General features: G+C 45.8%; 1 long non-coding RNA gene across 1 annotated transcript; it reads right to left on the minus strand.

Moving 5' to 3' along the window:
- Window positions 1-1,261: 1,261 nt before the first annotated feature.
- LOC124231074 (uncharacterized) lies at window positions 1,262-13,978 on the minus strand. The gene is made up of 4 exons (XR_006886375.1): window positions 13,554-13,978; window positions 12,901-12,955; window positions 7,616-7,753; window positions 1,262-4,740 (listed from the first exon to the last, which is right to left on the minus strand). It is a non-coding gene; the product is annotated as an uncharacterized LOC124231074 (long non-coding RNA).
- Window positions 13,979-14,661: the final 683 nt, after the last annotated feature.

Consider the following 14,661-nt stretch of genomic DNA (forward strand, 5'->3'; position numbering starts at 1 on the left):
GGAAGAATCTCGGGTCTCGGACAATGGTATCTTCCTCCAGATAGGATTTTCTTGTTTGTTTCTACCAGTGTCTGGAAGGCCCAGTGATCTGGGATCAGCTTATTGCAACTTAGGTCTTGAAATTACATCTGGTTCACCCTAAACCCCAGGGCTGTCCTTTGTGGTCCCTTGGTGTACCAGGCCTGCCCTTGGCACAGTCTGGACTTCAGCTTGTGTCCCTCCAGCTTGCTGAGGGGGGCCAAACGCTGCCCGGCCTTTCAGCACCTCTTCTAAGTCAGCGGTCCCTTCTGGATCAGCAAACCTCCAGTCATTAATGGTGGCCCCCAACTTCCCTTTATGGATTTCCATCCTTTCCGAGACTTGGCTCAATGAGCCTCACTATCCTGTTAGCTTTTTTGATGCTTTAAGGAAGATTTTTGAAAAACGGTTAACCTAGATGTGGTTATTATCTTTAGTGAGAGGGTTGGCGCAAATGACCTGTTCCGTTATTAGCAGAAACGGAAGAAGCTTAGTTTCGTTTACTTTTGCCTTGTTTATTTGTTTCTAATCAAACTGTTAACACGGGTTGCTCCTCAAACGTGGGATTATAGAGAATATTCTTGCCTCTTATTTTGTATACCGTTTGTGCAATACTTTTATGATTAAAAAATTACAATGCCAGGAAAGAAAGAGAAAATATACGCAAAGGGCTAGCATAACGTCGAGCACATTACCATTGTTCAAAATGTGATCTTTTCATTTGCTGGCTTCCTCTTCTTGTCCACCTTCCCCCGTCCCTGCCAGGATACCTCTCCGCCTTTCTTTGTCTTGATCTCCTGGAGCAGTGACTTCCTCCTCTGTCCCAGGAGCCGCACTCCAGCTCTCCTTCCTCCCTGCAAAAACCCCATCTTCAGGTGTGGCTCCGATCACGTCCTCACCAGGAACTGAAGAAATGTGTACATCCCCGGAAAGACCTGAGCTGACATGGTGATGTTGAGACCCATGAGGGGGCTCTAACCGCCTCACTGCGGGAGAAACCCTGTAGCTAGAGGGAGTCAACAGTTGGCAGCCTAGTGGTCATGGAGCTGACTGAATCTGGAATAAATCACGCCAAGGACACTGCTTGTATTGACCCTTTGCCACGTCCTCCTGGAATAGGGTCTACCTAACACCGCTCTGGTTGGTATTCTCCCTGTGAAAATGAAAGTGGCAGGACTTGAAACATTGGAAAGCCTTTATTTCTAAAAGACTCATAGGAACAAACTCTCAAGCACAAGCCCTTTGACTGTCCACGGAAGGGATCATGGGGACTCTCCCAGTCCTTCAAATCCAGCCTGCTTCTGGTGCCCTTGGCACCATCTGCCTGTGTTCTTCTTTGGTGCCTAATAGCATTGAATTTTCCTACTCAATTTCCATTCAATTTCAGTTGCATCCTATTCGATATTTGTCTTCATGTTGCAAACAGCCTCCAACCAAGGGTGGAAGCCAGGAGTGAAAAGAGCATAAACCACGGATAAGGAGACACAGGGGCTTTTGTGGCGTCCTCTGCCAAGGTAGGTTCTGGTTCACTTCTTTGGCGATGCAGCACCCTCCGGGCAATGTCCTCACTCAAGCTCTGCAGGGGTTCACTTCTATTTGACTAACGCTTATGTAACGCTCACTGTGTGCCAGGCGCTTTAACTGCTTTGTTCCCTCGTTGAGTGGAGCGGCGAGCCGGAGATGGTTTGAGGGAGAAGTCCAGGGCACGACTGACTCCTCTTGTTGAAAGCAAAATGGAGCAGATGAAAGATGCTTTGCAGGTCAAGGTGCTGACTTGGGGATCAAAGCCATGAAGAGCGGGCCATGTGGCTGGTGCCTCTAAGGTGTCTGCGTGACACTGACCTGGGAACTATCCTGACTTGGATAGAGCATGCCTGCAAAACCACATCATGTCAGCATGTGGGGATTCTGGGCAAGGTCCTAGGAAGGGTGCTGTTGGAGCCAGGAAGAGCATCCAGGACCAGCTCAGAGACCAGGGCATGCCATCCAACGGGCCGAGGGTCAGGGCAAGCATAAAGGGCTGTGTGGGAGCTGAACAGCCTTCAGAAAAACCCAATTCAGCCTTTGATAAGCAGGACCAAAGCTATTTTGGGCTACAAATCCCGGGGACATTAGTTCGGAACCTCATTTTCAGAATTCTGTGAGCCAACATAGCATTCTAGTACATTGGGTTTCACATTTTCCTGACATTAACTTAGTATAAGGCCTCATGTGTAGGAATAAGACATAATATTCAAATAAAAGAAAAATACCTTAATTTATATGCAGCAACAAGCTCTTTATAAGTTGTAAGTACTGAATTTTATCTGAGAGTTTTAAGTTGGCGTGCACCTCTCTCCTTTTCTCCTGCTTCTGACACAAGACCAGTCAATTCTATGGTGGACATAAGCAGGGGGAGATGCTGGGAGGAAAAAGAGCAGTGGCCTTATTATCTGTTAGGATGTAGCTTCAAGCAGCCCACAGGTGATTCTACCGACCATTCCTACCAATGTTCCAGAAACGGTCTTGGTCCAACTGGCCTTCGCTGACTCTCCAGCACACAGAAAACTTGCTTTCCCTTCATGCCTGTGATCTGGGCTCAGGTAAGACAAGCCAGACAGGTTTTTAGATCTTGTCAAAGGTCATCTGAAATTATGTTCTGAAGGCAAACAGCTACTGCTGGTAGGTTATCAGTAGATAGAGGGACAGCCATGAATCATTGGAAAGAGACACAGTCTTGGTTGGTTGGTGGGTTTTTACTTTATATTTAGTTTTTTGGTTTTGTTTTCTTAAAATTGTCTCTCCTTGTATATTACCTTGTAGGAATGCCATAACAAAATACCACAGAATGGGTGGCTTAGACAGCGGAAATTTATTCTCCACAGTTCTGGAGGCTGGAAGTCCAAGATCAAGGTGTGGGCAAGGCTGGTTTCCTCTGAGGACTCTTCCCTTAGCTTGCAGATGGCTCCTTCTTGCTGTGTCCTTACATGGTCTTCTCTCTGTGCGTGTATTGCTGGTGTCTATTTACGTGTCCAGATTTCCTCTTCTTATAAGGACACCAGCCATGTTGGACTAGGGCCCACTCTAAGGGCCTTATTTTAACTTAATTACCTCTGTAAAGGCCCTGCCTCCAAACACAGCTCCATTCCGAACACTGGGGGTTAGGCCTTCAACATATGAATTTGGGGGGACATAATTTAGCCCCTAGCGCTCATTTCTGATTTGTTGGAGGACTACTCCAGGATAACGTTTGCCTGTTTCCTTGCACCGGTTATCAATATATTGCCTCTCACCTCCGAATTCCCTCTTTAACACACGCTCTGGGGTAACAGACGTGATTAAGCCTTTCTTGTTAGCAGTGGGCATGTTAAGCTTTCTCAGTAGGGAGCGCTGGAGAGGCATGGCAGGAGGAAGGGGGCGCCACTGCTGCTTCCAGCTGCTGCCCCAGCAGGTTGTAGCATTGGTGGGAGGTTAGGGGAGGGCAGTGGTGTGGATGTGGGGACATCCCGTGATGCTCCTGTTCCAGAACACGAGGAACGTGCAGTCTCTTGGCAACCTCACAGCCCTGGCCCAGTGTGGTGGTCCCGTACCATAGCTCCCTCCACACCAACTCCATGAGCTTCAGGCCTCCTGTCCACACTGGTGCCCTGACCCCTCTGCTTGCCTTCCTCGCTAGAGCTTTGTCTCCCACCACTCTTGTGACGCTGTGGCCCTCCCAACATGAACACCACGTGTCCTGTCTGCACCGTAGCGTGCACTCCCTCCACTTGCCTGCACAACCACCCGCTAACTGTGGCCTGGCTGTGCCTCTGAGGGCTGCTTCCTGCTTGCCCAGTGACTGCAGACCAGCTCGGGCCTGGGCAAACCAGTAGAGTTCTGTGACATCAGTGGGCTGCAACAGCGGCTTCTCCAGTGAGATCTGAAGCCCCTGAGGCGGGGACCCTTCCTTCCACGTTTGACCTTCCTTGCTCATTCTCCGTCAGCCCTATCGTATCCTCTAGAGCTCATTTACGTCTTACAGTTACTCTTTTATCATAGCTTAATAACTCTTTGTATTAAACTTCCCCTGTTTAAATCACAATGTGGTTTCTGTCTCCTGAATGGACGCAGATTGACACAGAAATCAACATGTAATTAGCACTTACATGTCTCATGAAGTGTATATATGCTGTTTCACTTAATGCCATGATGTGTAGGATAGTGAATGGAAGCATGAGCCTTGGAACCAGGCGGATCTGTAGGACTGTTCGGGCTCCACCACTTCCCATCTCCGTGATGTTTGGGTAGAGGCTGCTGTGATGCATCACTCAGATCCCCCTGCAGGACTGAGGTCCTCATCCATTCAGCTGCCAACAGGGCCCACTGCTGACAGCTCACGGCTTTGTTTCTCTCTGAAAATTGTTTTCTACTGAAGGAAGCTCCCACGCCCAAAATGAAAACCTCTCTAGGGAGAAATCCACACCAACGACTGGTTCCCATGAGGATACAAACGCCTGGTCACCCTTGCCTTCATCTGGCACATCTCTGTTTCAGAGCGCCCCCTGTGGATCTGAGGTTGCTTTTGCAACTGCATCAAAGTTCTCCAGTCCAAACTTGCTTTTCCTGCTCCTTCACGGGGATTGTTCTGAGAGCATTCCCCAATAAAACTCCTGCACGCTTATCTCAGAATCTCAGAGTGTGTTTTCCAGGACTCTGAACTGCAACAGGAAATTTTTGAAGCGCTCTGAACTTCTGCTCTTTTACCTGTAAAAGGGAGATGATAATTGCAACTTAGTTTGGAAATTATCGTGGGGATTAAATGAGAGAATGCATGCGAAGGGCACGGCAAAGCACTGATACACACTTAGCACTCAAAGGAGTTCGTTCTTAGGTTTGTAATAAGATGGAGACATTATTATCCTCATTTTACACACGAGGAAACTGAGGCTCCGAAAGTTTTCCAAAGTCACATAGTAAAGACTAGAGCTGAGATTTAAGACTATATATATAGATTTTTTTCTTGTGCTATCACTTGACGTTGCCTCTTGTTCTTTGGAGCTAATTGGTGTACTTTTGATAGAAGTTTTGGTTAGAATACAAAGTTTTGAAGGAAGTTAAGAAGGGCAGGTACAAACCTGCCTTTGAGGCTTATGAAAAAATGTGTGACATCAGCTTCAAAGAGGTGGAAGGAGGAGCCAGGCGCACAAACGATCCACCATAAAGCCTTCTACGGGACTCAAACGGAGAAACAATAAAGCGCTGGAGTTGAAAACACCCCACACCATTGTTTGGGATTGCCATTCGTAACCGGAAACGGAAAAGGTGAAGCAATGTACTTCTTAGAAACGTTAATGGTTTTCAGAATTATTTTTAACTATTTGCCAAGTTCTTAGAACTGGAGGAAAAGGCCATTAGAGTTTTTGTTGTTTACACAATTTGCACGATCCACAGGGGTTTTCTCTTTTTCCATTCCAGGATAATGGAAATAATAATTCTCTTTGCAAAGGATTCTCCTGAGCACCTCTGGTCGAGAGTAGAAGGAACATAAAATGAAAAGCAAAATGAATAAGAAGGCTTTGCTATACCATTGAGAACCAACAGGAAACAGCCGATGCAGAGACAATATTTAAAGCATCAGTGGTGCCAGCTCTCCACATCCACCCCTCTGGGCCTTGTTGTCCCCAAGACACTTATTGTGGGCTGAAATCTCACCACTGGTCTTGGGCAGAGCAAGATCTCAGAGGGAGTCATCGAAAACCTCCTGGTCTTTTCTCTCTGCCCGCTCTGTCTGACACCCCCAGAGCCCACTAAATGAAAGCACATGATGGAGCACACGGGTGGGAACATAGTTAGCTGCCCTGAAACACTCCCTAGGAGAGGCTGGGCAGCACAGTGGGGCACAGATGAGCCTTCCCCATCTGGAGGAGAAGGCGCTTCTCCCAGGCTGAGTCAAGGGGGCGCAGAGGCTGCCAGACTTCATGTGATGGAGAGTAAAAGGGGACTTCTAACCAGGAGCTGTTTTGTGCACAGAGTCCCACCTGTGTACAGATGCAGAGAAGCACGTCCTCTACAGCTGGAGAACTGGAGGCTTTGGGCCAGGAGAGTAAAAATCCAGTTTTAGAACTCCCCTCCCCCCAACCAAGGTTATCTTTTGCTGAGAATAACTGCTAAACTGTGCCCCATCCTGCCTGCACATCCAGATTTCAAGATTCTCCCTTCCATCTCTGGTCCTGAGTGGATTAAATCATTGCAAGGAAACAAAATAATCATTACATAGGGATGACCTGTGTATGGTGCTGGAAAAGTCAAGGGAAAAAACTTGAAAAGTTATTAGACACAGGTAACGTGTTCAAAATGTTCGTTAAGGTGTCAGTAAAGACGTGAGTCATTAGTTTTCCTGTATATAGTACAAAAGACAGCCAGAAAGTGGAAGAAAAGATCTCATGCATAAGAGCAACAAAACATATCATACTCCCATGAATGAAATTAGCAAGAAAGGTGCAGGAGCTTTAGGAGAAAAAGAAAAAAACTTGGTTAAGGACACATCAGGATGAGAGTAAGAGAAGAGATTTGTTTCGTTCTTAGATGGGAAGACTCCACATTTTATAAGATGTACGTTTCCTCTGAGTTGGTTTATATTCAGTGTAATTCCTACCAACATCCCAACAGAACATTTTTTGGACTCTGACAAAAGGATTCTAAAATTCACCTAAAATAATTATTTTATTTAAAAAAAACCTGGAAAATCTTTTAAAAATAAGAATATGAGGGACTTGTTCCATATATAAAAACTACAGCATTAATATATAAGGTACCACCCACAAAAACACAGACCATTCACTCTAGCTGAGAGAGAATCAAGAAATAGATCCATTTACTTGACAAAAGATCACAGTTCAAATCAACTCTGGCTACCCAGTTCATTTGATACAAATTTTGGGGAAGACAATCTGGGAAAAAAAGCTTCAATATCCTATAATCTGTATGTCCTTTGAGTGAGCAATTTTAATTCCACAGATACATTCAAAGGATATGCATCTTGGTGTTTTTAAAAATTGGAAACAACTGGAAAGTTCATTAACAGAGAATTTTAAAACTAAAACTTATGGCACAGATAAAATATGGAACATTATACAGTCGTTAAAACAATATGTTATTATGTCCAAAAAACATTTAGAAATCAGTATGTATAGTAGGATCTCATTTTGGTAAGTGTGTGTTTGTGTGTGTGTGTATGTGTGTATGTCTCTATTTACGTTAGCAATGTATGTATTTATAAAAGAAAATATGTAACAAAAAGCTGATAGGACTCCCTCTGGATGGTGGGTTTTGGGGGTGACTAAATTTTATTTTTCTGATTGCTTTTTTGGATTTTATGAAGTGTGTATAGTGTCATGTGTGACTCACTTAATGAAACATTAACAAAGGCAGCTCTTGTAAGCAGACTGGAAAGCCCTCAGTGGTGGAGCAGATCTGCCGCATTTGCTAACCCATACAATTGATGAGATCATCCAGCGTCTGACTCATCTAGCCAGGGGACACATTTATCAGAAGGGAGAGCTCCCTCAGGGAGCAGAGGTGTCTTGGCAGACAGTGAAAGAGCTGAACCTCCATTAGTTTCCTAACCTGTCTCGCTTACCTGGAACCTGAGCTTCAAAGTCAGAGCCTAATTGTTCAGGGCGTCGCATCTAGTTCATCTAAGTCAAACTTCCATGGTGTAGCCTTGACCTTCTCAGAGCTACTGCAGGCATCAATCATTTGAACAAAACTTCTGTGCCTTTTAAAATCAGAGCAGGAAGAATTGTGCTAATATTAAGACCAACTGGAGCTGGATTCCAGGAAGAAACAAACAAACCATTTTTATGCCCACGAACATCCATGCACTCTCTTGTCAATAACAGCTCCGTAGCTTATATCTTTCCTTTTGTTTCAAAAGCCAAGAATTTATAACTGAATTCAGTGCACAGGTATGGACAATATAAGTGATTGACAACATCTATTTCTGCCTTCTCTCATACTTTTAAAAAAAATGGCCTTCTTGTATTTTTTAATCTTGAGTTATATTCTTTCATATTATTTTGTTCTGTCAATAGCCTCAAAACCTTCTGGAAGAAAGTTAGATTGGAACCCCATTCCGGGGATGCTGAGATGACAAAGCAACTGTGACCTTCAGAGAGATGCGTAGTCAGCTGGCTTTGTAAGGAAGCGCAGTGGCGGTTACAAAGCCAGTGCCGGTGAGTCCAGACTCAGCCCCGCAGGAGCAGAGGGCTGCCCACCCAGCGGCGACCCTGGCAGGTGAAGTGGGTCTGTCTGGCTTTCTCTCACTCACGAGGCCGGAGGGAGCATTCCCGTGCAATCCCAGCTCTGGATATTCAAGTCCCGCCTCCAGGGGGGCTGAACCCAGAGACGGGGAGCCTGTGGTGGATGGGGGCACCTGAGCCAAGGATGGCGTCTCCTCCAGCACCTGGAGGGCCCAGTGGTGGCGGCTGAGGTCCCAGGGGGGGCATTCACCTCCATCGCTCAGTGACAGTGACTCTGTGACTGCAGTCCTCTCCTTCACTCCCAGGCCTCTGGCACCAGGGCCTCCAATCCATCCTCAAGGCCCCAGACACTCATGGCCCATCTGCCAATTCATTCCACCTGTTCTGAGTCCACAGCCCCTCCTGGCCCTTCGGGGCCAGCCTCCCTCTCCCAGGTGGAGAAGTTCCAGAGGAATGTGCCCAGGGGTCCAGGTGCAGAGGCAAACAGCTGGGTACTTCTGCCCCCGGGGAACTTTCTCTCACTTTTTCATGTTACTTCTCCTTCGACCCACAGGGTATCTCTCACCAGCCTCTCAGCCACCATAACATCTCACCCCAGTGCCCGGCACGTAACGCTTGGCAGTGATGGCTGCTGCTCTGATTTTCTTTCTAACATCGCACAATGCTCTATCCTGGAAGGGCACTTGGTCTCAGGCCAGGTTTGCCCCTAAGGGACTGGGTGAGCTCGGGCAGTACAACTACCTCTTTAGGCCTCAGGTGCTTCTTTAAAAAAAGGGAAAAAAAGAAAAACAGGGGTCATCCAGGTGGTGCAGTGGTTAAGTTCACAGGTTCTGCTTCAGCGGCCCGGGGTTCACCAGTTCAGATCCCGGATGTGGACTTGGTACTGCTTGTCAAGCCATGCTGTGGCAGGTGTCCCACATATAAAGTAGAGGAAGATGGGCATTGATGTGAGCTCAGGGCCAGTCTTCCTCAGCAAAAAGAGGAGGATTGGCAGCAGATGTTAGCTCAGGGCTAATCTTCCTCAAAAAAAAAAAAAGAAAGAAAGAAAAGAAAAACAAAGAAAGAAGAAAGGACACTACACAACATAATGCTCATAATGCCACAGAGCCCTGTTCCTTAAAGTGCGTCACAGAGAATATGAAATCATGGAATATTAAGAAGTGATATGAGAAAACAATATGTCTGTGATCAAATGACCTTCATAAATATTGAATTAAATAAAGCAAAGCACATTTCTTTACTACAGGACCTTTCAGTGCCTTCAACATGATTGTGTGTTTAAAATCTCCGAGAGGGAAGTATCTCATGCCGTGGCCCCCAAAGTTACTGAAATACTGCGTTTTTCATAGAGCCCCTTGAGAGACTACTGTGTCACACAGTCACTTTCAGAAACATGACAATGGTGGCCCTGCCTGTTTTGTTCTCCCCACGACCTTGGTGTCCTGAGCACTACTTGGTGTATGGCGGGTGCTCAATGAGCAGTTTTTGAATAAATGAATGAACAAATGAATGAAAACCGTGTCTTGTGCACATTAGGAGCTCAAAACATATTTTCTAAGTTAAGTTTAATTGATTTGCAGAAGTCCTTCCAAATGTGCAATTCTATTATTAAGGATTTTACAGGGCATCTCCTCAACTACACTCAATCCATAAACCTGATGTCTATTAGGCAGTTTCGCAGGCAGGGCCCCAGGCTTGGTCAGGTAGGTGTCCCCGTGGGAAAGTGGGGTTACTGCAGGTGGGGGGAGTCAATCAAGGCACATAAAATGACTGGAAGGATGTCTTGCATCAAGACAGGGCCCAAAGGGGAGAGAAGAAGTGAGAGAGAGAGGTCACCCTGATTGACGACCCACCAGTTTCCACTTCTGCAGAAACATTTGTATGGCTTGCAGCGGGTTCTTTGAGATAGCCCTACATCCTTACAATAAAGACCTTCTTCTTGCGCCAGGCTGAGCATTTTTTAGCTCCCTAGATCCAGATGATCATCAACAAACTCCTAGGCCAGCGCTGAGAATGAGCAGAGCCATTCCTCACGCATCTCTGTCCAAGGGCCGCTCTGCGTCCTTCTGGCATCGGCTCTGTTGACTTCCAAACAACGTCCTCTGCTTCTCCATTTCACCTGTGGCCTCAATAACTGAGCCCTGACCTTTCAGCTCTGGTCCCATAGCCCTCTGACCACATTCGAAGCTGCCAAGTTCTGAATTGCCAGGAAAGGCCTTGATTGGCCCAGCTCATCTTTTTGAGCCAGGCCACACAACTCATGGGTGGTCGACCAATGGTTGGGTTACCCTTGAAACAAGTTCCATCTCTAGTTCAATTGGCCCTGTTCAAGGGCCTTCAGGGCTGGCAGATTCCCTGGGATGGGGGGACAGAAGCAGATACCTTAAAACCTGGTGCTTCAGCCCTTGGGGAGAGGAGTGGCGGAGGACCTGAGAGGCCTTGGGCACTCAGACACCACACTTTGTCATGCTGTCTTCTCAGTCTGGAATTCCCAAGGTCCATCCCCACACACCCTCTCCTCTTTGTAGCAGTCACCTATTGCTGTGTAACAAACCGCTTCAGAAGTTAGCTCATGAATCTGCAGGTCAGCTGAGCAGCTCTGCTCTGGGCCAGGGGTGGCTGGGCTTGGCTGGCCTTGCTCAGCATCTGCGGTCAGCTGACAGATCGGCTGGGCTACTGGCCTAGGATGGCCTCACTCATAGTTTTGCAAGAGCCTGGAGGTCAACCGTGGTGATGGGGGCACCCGGGCCATGCATCTGGCTTCCTTCAGCAGGCTGCCTGGATTTCCTCACACAGCAGACGTGAGTGTCCAGAGCTGGCTTCCCCTCATAACTCTCTCCTTTGAATCCTCTTTTAACCAAACTCACTGCTCCTTCTACCCTGATGCCTAGGCCAGCCTGCCCTTCAGCTCGATCGAACTTTATTTTCTGCTAATCCCTTCATGAGTGTTGACCGTATACATCCCTTGCTGGGTTGCCAGATTTAGCAAGTAAAAATACAGGACACCTTGTTAATTTGAATATTATATAAACAACAACCAATTTTTTTCTTAGTATAAGTATGTCCTAAATACTGCATGAGATATGCTTATACCAAAAGATTATTTGTTGAAATTCAAGTTTAACTGGGCATCCTGTATTTTTCTTTTTCTTTTTTTTTTTTTGGTGAGGAAGATTGTCCCTGAGCTAACATCCTTTGCCAATCTTTTTTCTGCTTGAGGAAGATGGTCACTGAGCTAACATCTGGGCCAATCTTCCTCTATTTTGTATGTGGGATGCCTGCACAGTATGGCCTCCTGAGCAGTGTATAGGTCCGTGCCTAGGATCTGAACCTGCAAACCCTGGGCTGCTGAAGCAGAGCATATGAACTTAACCACTACACCACCAGGCTGGTCCTAAGGACATCTTATATTTTATCTGGCAACCCCTCCTCAGCCCAGCCTCAAGGGAGAAGAGGGGCCCTGGCCTGCTCCTAGGATGCATCGACGATCCTTTGTAACCAGCAGGGGGCAGGGCTAGCCTTTGCTGATGGGGCAGTGGGTGCGGGATCAACATCTTCCTCTCACTGCCTCTCTCCATGTAAATGGCAGGTGATAAAATGTAGGCTGAGGGTACCCGTTATTTGAAGCATCCCAATTACTTTGAGAAACATTTCCCCCTCACACATGAAGCCGATCAAGGCATCACCATGGACTCATGTTATTCAGTGCTGCCTCAGTAATCTCGCTCTATTCGGTGCTGAAAGTAACGGACTTGTTGGCCCCGGCTGTGCCGACATCGCTTAAACATTCAATATCCTGAATGTTTTATAGGTAGCTGAGAGATAAGCTAGTATCAGACTAACCCTTCCTCTGGAAAACTATAAATGCCGAATAAAATCAAAATGCAGATGGTTGAAGGTACTGGAGCACAATGAAGGACGCATGGAGAGAAGATTCCAGAGAGAAGGGAAACGCATTGAAGTGAAACTTATACTTGCTGCTGCCTGTTCCTTCTGGGTCTTTTGCTGCTTTACAATCTGGGGCATAGAGATGGACAGAACCCAGTGGCCTGGAGCCGGTAACAGTACCCCCGGGCTGGGGAAACAAAAGTTGGAGTTCAGAACCAACAAGAAATTAGGACTTGAGGGACCAGACCCTGGAGAATATAGAACCCCAAGGAAGTGAACCCAGTGTGGATGGATCCAACCCAACGATGGCCATGCAAGTTCCCTCCAAGGAGTTTTCTGACTCCTAAGTGGTGCGTGTGTGAGGTGCGATCCTGAATAATCATGCAAAAGTCACCTGCTAAAGGAGCAGAGATTTTAGCATCCTCACAGTACTCAGGAGACAAAAATGAGTGTGGGAACATGTGAAGGGGGCGGGGCTCTGGAAAACAGCCCGGGCTTTCAGTTGAGACCTCCTAATGGTCACATTATAGGGGCAAGGCCAAACAAACCAGACCTCAAAAAGATGGGAACCCAGCCTTGACTGGTGAAGGGTATCTTTCTGTACTCTATCTGCCTGAGAGAAGAAAATCAAATCTCCTCTCAGGGGAAGCAAACAGCCAAAGCTACATATTTTTGATACACAATATCCGTCATTCAATAAAAAATGATCAGGCACAACAGATAACAGGAAAAATAGCTGAAAACTAAGAGAAAAAAATAGATAATGTGTACTCACAGGTATCTAGATATTGGAGTTATCAGACACAGACTTTAAAATAGCCATGCTTATTCTGTAAATGAAACAGATGAAAAAATAGAAAATTTCACAGAGAAGTGGAAACCATAAAAAGAATCAAATTAAAATTATAGTACCAGAAGTTAAAATAACTGAAATTAATAATTCAATAGTTCATTAACAGTAGGTCAAATATAGCAAAAGGGAGTAGAAGTGGGAGAGAAGCATATAGAAAATGTCTCAATTAAGCCCAGAGGGAAAAAGGAATAGAAAATCCAGAAAAGAGCCTAAGAGACATATGGGACATGATGGAAGCAACTAATATAATTAGAAAAAGAAGAGAGAATTGAACTAGAAGCACTTTTTAAAGAGACAGTGTGTAAGAATTTTCCATAACAGACATCCAATCACATATTCAAGAAGCTATAGGAACCCTAAGCTGAATTAATATACGGAAAACTGCGTTTAGGGACGTCATTTTAAAATGGTTGAAAGACAATACAAAGAGAAAATTTTAAAGCTACCAGAGGGAAAAAATTCATTACTTGCAAATGACAATGTTAAGAATTACAGACAACTTTTCAACCCAAATTGTGAAAGTCAAAATATAAGGGAATAAGGTCTTTACAGCACTGAAGGAAACGTCGACTTACCTAATATTCTCTACTCAGTAAAAACATCCTCCAAGAATGAAGGAAGAACAAAGATGTTTTCAGATGAATCAGTTTGTTTTCTTATCATGAAAACAGAGGTGCTGCAAGTATTTTCTGTAATAAAGTGTTTTTAGGAACTTCATATAGGAATTGGGGCTTCCGTGAGCATGGGAGGGTTGGTGCCATGAAGATCTGGAAGGCGGGAGCTGGAGGAACAGAGAAAGAGTTGTCAACTATTTTAGCCTGAACTACTGGAGTGCGCAGAATAACAAACAGACATTGAAGGTAAAATGAAGCAAAACAAGCAAATACCTCTAAAAAATGAAGCTGGAGGATTTGACCTCTTATCAAGACTTATTATAAAGAATTAGTTAAAATGGTGTGGTATTGACACAAGAAAAGACATATAGTTCAATAGAACAGTAAATAATCTAGAAACAGACCCACTCATACATTCAAGCTCTCAGCTCTGTTCCTGGCTGGAATGAAGGGAGTGGAAATTTTACGCCACTTTTCATGGGCTCTGTGAGACATACGGAACCTTGAGGTGGGGGGACAGACAAGAGTGGCCCCGATGATCCACAGGGTTCAGTGTGTTCATATAGGCTGTACCTGGCCAGAGGTTTAGTCCAACATCCAAAGCCTACTTTCCTGCAATCCAGGGAGAAAACGAGTGTCCCTGGGACTCTGGGGCATTGCAGAGATGGTTCCGTATCCACCATAGAGAGCGCCAGAAGATATTTGAAAATGTAAATTTTAGGTAGCTGCTGACTTACTTCGAAAATGGTCAAGTTCTTCCAGGTGGTTAAAAGGTTGGTTTGTAGTGTACGTACATCTAGAATTTCCACTGGGGGAGAATCTTACTTAATGCACAGGTGAATGAAAGAGACACCTTAAGAAAGCATGTGCCTTCCGTTTCAGCCCTGGGCCGCTGGCTCCCCCTTAGTGCCGCATTGCCATAGACAGTGCCCCTGCAGCAAGAATGGTCTCACTCGCCAGATGAAGCCTGTAATGCCCAGGCGAGGTCCTCAAAGCTTCTCCATCCACACCCTTGGGTTTTGGAGAAGCGCTACCCCCACGATTTCACTAGGAGAGGTCACATCTGACA

Source organism: Equus quagga, chromosome 20, assembly GCF_021613505.1.
Source record: "Equus quagga isolate Etosha38 chromosome 20, UCLA_HA_Equagga_1.0, whole genome shotgun sequence".
NCBI classification, from domain to species: Eukaryota; Metazoa; Chordata; class Mammalia; order Perissodactyla; family Equidae; genus Equus; species Equus quagga.